General features: G+C 45.0%; 1 long non-coding RNA gene across 1 annotated transcript; it reads left to right on the top strand.

Moving 5' to 3' along the window:
• The first annotated feature begins 693 nt into the window (after positions 1 to 693).
• LOC135304130 (uncharacterized) lies at positions 694 to 3,084 on the top strand. Its single transcript, XR_010365572.1, has 3 exons — positions 694 to 1,172; positions 1,759 to 1,961; positions 2,736 to 3,084. It is a non-coding gene; the product is annotated as an uncharacterized LOC135304130 (long non-coding RNA).
• The last annotated feature ends 2,916 nt before the right edge of the window (positions 3,085 to 6,000 follow it).

The raw sequence follows: 6,000 nt of genomic DNA, 5'->3' as shown, positions 1-6,000 counted from the left end.
CTTCTCACTTACTTCATTCCTGGCCATGCAGCACCTAAAAATTTTCCTCAGTTTTCAGTGGCTTCTCCATTGTTCCATGGCTCAGTCCTGTGGGACTGTGCCTGTCTGGAGAGCAGAGCTCCTGCCCCTTCCTCACAGGGAGGCTGCTGCCACCAGCTCTTCTCCTGATGCAAGGTGGCTGTGTCCCTTGGAGGGGGGTTATACTTCCATGCATCCAAATCTAGGGTCTCAGGAGAATGCTAAAAAAAACACCCCTTTTCCTCAGACACACAGCTTGGTTGGGCTGGGCCAAACATGGATTGGGCTCCACTGGCTGCAAGCAGAGACAAGGCAAAGCTTTCTGGCGTGGGATCATCACCTGCACTGTCCCTCTGGGGAGTGCCCATCACCTGCCCAGCCTCATCCCAAGCTGCCTGCTCAGCCTTGGTCACTGCAAAGAGATGGGAATAACACCTCAGCTCACCTCAGGAAAGGATTTTGACTTGATCCAGTCAAAAATTTATTGCAACTGCCCTTAAGCCTAGGGCAGGCTGCTGCTAGCAATGACTCAGGATAAAAGTGGTATTGTGGCCCTAAAGACTAAAGGAAGTAAATGGTATTAAAATACTTAATTTTGGTGACAGACTTGACATCAACCCAATAGGTGGTTTAGTAATAAAATCATTGAATATCCCCAGCTGGAAGGGACCTGCAGAGATCACAGAGTCCAACCCCTGTCCCTGCCCAGACACCCCAACAACCCCACCCTGTGCATCCCTGGCAGCATTGTCCAAACCCTCCTGGACCTTTGGCAGCCTTGGGGCTGTGCCCATTCCCTGGGGAGCCTGGGCAGTCCTGAACAGTGAGGGACTGCAAATACACCAGGGCATTTACAGCACCATTCAAGACTCCCAACGCTGCAGCAATAAAACCAGCTCAATGTGTAATTTTAGGAAGAAATTCTCTCTTCAAGTCTCAATATGTGTATGTCTCTGCCAGTTCTTCTCTTCTCTGCAAATGAAATTTTCATCTTCCCATCAGTTTCTCCCACAGTCAAGCTCCAAAGAAGGATGTTCAGTTATCTAAACACTGAAGCTGGTTTGGGCGCTTGCCAGCTTCAAATGCATCGTGTTCACTACCCACTGGACTGCTTTGAAGGATGCCTTTCTTCTAAAATACTACGCCCTTTAGAGGTATATTTTATTTATATTTTATTTAGTCTTTATTTCTAGAAGTTTCTTTCATCCCTCACTGGTGTCCAGAAGAAATTTTGTGGCAGGGATGAGGTGAATTAAAACCAGCTATCAGAAGGGAAGGGTTATTTCTGCTAATGAAATCAGCAAATGCCTCTGTTCAGGGAGGTGTGGATCTTAGGAAGGACAGTTGCTCCACATCAAGCAGGAATACTGTATTTCCTTAGACAGCACATTTTAATCCTTGGGCAGTGGTCACAACAGATGCCAGTGGAAAATAATGGGGAGAGCTCAGGACACTTCTGGTCTGGCTCAGAGGAGATGCAGCATCCCGGGGCCATGGGACTTCCTTGTTTTCCCTTTCAGCTGAAGATAAAGAAGCAGCAGCACATTGCAGCCCCAAGGTGTGCACAAACAGGAGCTCCAGAAACACAGGCAGCCAACTCACACTCTGGACACAACTAAGAGTGCATTTACTGCAAGGCTGCCAAGGGAGCTGCTCCAGCCAATCCACCAGCCTTCCCTGCGAGTGAGCCAGAGCTGCTCTGTCCTAAGGATTTACATTTGCCTCGTGTTCTGCCCTCAGGAACTCAGAAGAGCTGCTGTGAAAGCATTTCTGCACACAGGCTGTGGCCCACGTGGGGACAGGAGCTGTCAGAACTGTCCGCAGGGCAAACGCGCCTGCTCGCGTTTCACTGGGCTCTGCTCGTTCCTGTGGAGTCCCTGCTCCTCTGGGCACTGCTCTGCACCAAGGTGTTTGCTCTGCCAGCAGCTGGAAGGAAGCCATGGGTAAGTTCTTCCAGTGCTGGGTGATCCAAGCCTGGAGTTTTGCTCGCACCATGCAATATTTCTTTATTAAGAGCACTGAGAAATATTTCTTCATTAAGAGCACTGTGAAGTCCTGAAGCCAGTGAGATAACAGTTGCTGAATTAAGTCATTTCTGACAGGAAATTTTCATCCTGTGCCTAAGACATGGTTTTTCTTTATTTTAGGAATAAAGTTTTTTCACTACGTTGTGTTTTTCACTAGTTTTTTCACTGTGTTGTTCACTAGATGTCTTTCATGACATCATTGTGGATTACAGAACCAGAGGACACAGTCTCAAGCTGTGTCAAGGGAAATATAGGTTGGATATTAGGAGGAAGTTTTTTTACAGAAAGGGTGATAAAGTTCTGGAATGGTCTGCCCGGGGAGGTGGTGGAGTCACCATCCCTGGATGTGTTTAACAAAGCCTGGATGTGGCACTCGGTGCCAGGGTTTAGTTGAGGCGTTGGGACATGGGTTGGACTCGGTGATCTTTAAGGTCTCTTGCAACCCAGTCATTCTGTGAATTCTGTGAATTATCAAAGAAATGAGTAGGAGCATCAGATGATGTAGAGGTCAAAGTGTGTTTTGGTGGTTGAATAGAAAGATTGGAGTTAAGAGATGAAATAATCTTCCTGGTAATTTTTTGACTGGGAAATATTTGAAAAGTGAAAAACTACCATAGATGACTGATAGACTTGGTCTAGTGTAGATTAACTTTCTGAAATTCATATGAATAATTTGTTTTGTCATTTTAGATTTCACCTAAATCTCTGCCACTATGCAAAAAACCTGAAGGATAAAAACGCTTAGGAGAATGACAGAGGAATATTTTGCCATGACTTTTAAAGATGAAAAATATTAAAATTTTGTGAAGTAACATGAATTTAAGCTCAATAACATACAACAGACAGAAAATAGCAATGGTTGCTGGATAGAAAAGGAGAATTTTCAGTAGTAGAAGAACAACTTCTTTCTTGTGACCCTGTCTAGCAACCTCTGCTGTGAACAGAACTATCGATCCAGGGAGGGTGTTTTGCTCAGAGGCTGGAATCAGCCTCTCTGTGTGCAGGCAGCTCTGCTCCTAGCCTGCTGCCCAGCAGGGCTCCAGCCCAGTGGAGATGACCCTGCAGCTCACAGCCTCTGTTTTCGGGCTGATAAACCCAGGCCCAGCCCAGGCACTGGTTTCCCTTTCAGCTGCACATGTACAGGGCCTTTTTTCTGCATAATTTCAAAACTGCAATTCCTTTCTCTCACATTGATCCAGATTTCAGGCCAGTTTTCACTTGCATTTCAACCTTCCTATCATCTGCAGCTGAGTCATCTCCCACGTTTCCTGTAGTCTGGATTAATTCCTTCTTTGGCAGATGCGATTTCCACTCCCACTCTTCCTCCACAGACCACTCCTTGAGCAAGTCATCTTGCTTTTCTGCCTTAGCTTTTCCATCTCTAGCATGGGAATCAGGACACTTTCCTTCCTTGGACCAATTCTGAGAACAAATCCACTTCTGTCTACAGAAGGCTGTGATGACTGCCACTGAAAACTGCAGCATAACCAGCGTAATCTATAATGTGCTTTCACAAGGGTACCCATGAATAAAGAAATCCACTGTATTCCTCTTCCCAGCTAACCACACCCTAGGAATGGAGAATTACAGTCACAACTATATTATAACACAGATGCTGAAGGACAAGTATCAACTGTACCACAGACAGGGGCGGTGTGGCAGGAAAAGGACAAAAATTGAGGTTTCCATGTGGAGCTGAGGATTTGTGAGGCTCAACCTAAGCCCATAGAGAAGGAGGAGGAAGAGAAGATCCTTAATGGACCAAGCACAGACATCTGGTTTCTGGGACAGAAGCAACAGTGATGGAGAATAAAGCTGGGAGGCCCTTTTAGCATCATTCAGGAAACAATCTGATATTTTAGTAGACAGCTCTATAAGTGCCCTTCCTCCACAGCCTTGGTCACACTCTGGTGACAGAAAACAATCTCCTGGGGAAATCCACAGAGCTGCAGAGTGTTGAAGTTAATGAAAACATCATCCAGCTCTCCACCTGTCAATATTGACCAAATTGCTGATGGTGTTAAATAGACTCCCTCTCATTTGAAATGCAAACAGGTAAATACTAGTGCTACCTCTAATGAGACTTGGAGAATGCACACACCAACCCCTGCTCATTACCCTGGGGCACGGCCTGGGGGGTACAGAGCAATGGAGAGGCTGTGCTCTCTCACAGCTCACTTAGACCCAGCTGGAAGAAAGCTGAAAGCAGAAAGAGCTCTCAGCTGATGCTGGACACAAGCTAGTGCACTGGAAATTATTCCAGAATGCTCTGTATTCACGTTTCATCTGTACTTTCTCAGCTCAGAGTGAGGCCTGAGCTACTCCTCCTGCAGTCAAAGGTGTGTGAGGACACTGCAGGATGGATGTGCCTGAGGAACCTCCCCGTCCCTCCCTGTGCAGAATGGGACCAAAGGACACCCGAACTCCCTTGGCTTCCAGTAATGCTTCAATTTATTTTCACAGCCACACCAAAACAAAGAAGACACAGCCCTGTACACCCTTTGTATACATTCTTTGGACTCCTTCTTTGGAGAGTAAATAAAATATTTACAGTCTATAAATCTAGGAAAATCGTTTCTCTTTCAGCAGCAGATCAACTTCCCTGGCCTGCTGCAGGGCAAATTGTGTACCAGTCTCCAGCTCATCTCCTTGCCTGCAAGATTTATGTATTTTTAGAGCATCTTGGAAAAGATTTTTGTGATTTACATATGATTTTTTTTTTTTTTTGGCCAGAGAGGATACTAGGGGCTTGTCCTACAATACAAATTATATTTGGCAACTGTTGTTATGAGAGTCTTTTGTAATACAACTTTGTAGGATGCAGACTTGCTTTTCTTGGCTTTATTTACATCTGCTGTGTTTTATGGGCTCTGCAGCACTCACATTTCTGAATCATTTGCATTGTTCCTCATAACCTTTTGGCTGAGAGCAGTGCTGGGTTTTACACAACAATTTACAAGCAGGACATGCATGTTGAAACAAATCGTAATGCTTGGGATTTATATCCTTAAAGTCCTCTCCAAATACAGCTTTGCACCATTTGGGTAGGGAACCAAGAAGAGTTTATTGCTGTTTCAATGGAAATTGAGTGGCTGAAGTGACACTGTGTCCCCACAAACCCAATATGAGCCCAGGTGGGACATCAGTGCTGGCCCCCACCACAACGAGGGAAGAACAGGCTCCTTTTATTTTGGAAATGGTTAGTCCCAAAGGAGTTCCTATTTTGAACCATAGGAACACGACCTTTGGTGTATTTCCATGAGTTTTAGAAGTTATTGGGCTGATTTCCTCCCTCTCCAACACCATGGAGTTGGGCAGGGCTGAACCTCCTTCAGTGTTTCTTTGGTTGTAAACACAAATTCATAACGGGATTATGCATGGTGTGGAGGCTCCTCTCTGGTCACAGTATACAAAATATAGATAACACTTAACCCAGTTAAATGGAATGAGATTAATGGGACAGTTATTTTTCAAATCGAAGTACAGGAGCACAGGTTGTTGCAGAGATGAGTAGAGTAGTCTCATTCCCCGGCTACTGGGATGTGTGTTGGGGCATTTAGGAGCCTGATTTGATCCTCATTGAAATAAAAACAGAAAAACAGTCATCCTCTGATTTTTGATAACTGGGATGTGCTCAGTCTCTGAGTTACTCTGTTTTTTCCTTCATTTAACTGCTCCACCACCAGCTGAAGTCACAAGTGTGGGCATCTGCTAAAATTTAAACACTTAGTCTGATTTGTCCCCAAACCAACTAAACTTACCTGAGATGAACTCCTAAGTGATTTACAACTTTAAATCACCCTGAGTTTCTATTATGACTTTGTGGAAGACTTGCCTTTTTATGTCTTCTATTGCTATCCCCGTTCCCCTCTCTGTGTCTAACCTACAGAGATGATTAAGACAAAACTGCTGATACCATCCCTGCCTGTTTGTAAGGAACATCCTTCTTTCTACT

The sequence above is a fragment of the Passer domesticus genome, chromosome 7 (genome assembly GCF_036417665.1).
Source record: "Passer domesticus isolate bPasDom1 chromosome 7, bPasDom1.hap1, whole genome shotgun sequence".
In the NCBI taxonomy this organism is placed as follows: domain Eukaryota; kingdom Metazoa; phylum Chordata; class Aves; order Passeriformes; family Passeridae; genus Passer; species Passer domesticus.
This window is presented reverse-complemented; position numbering and strand designations above follow the sequence as displayed.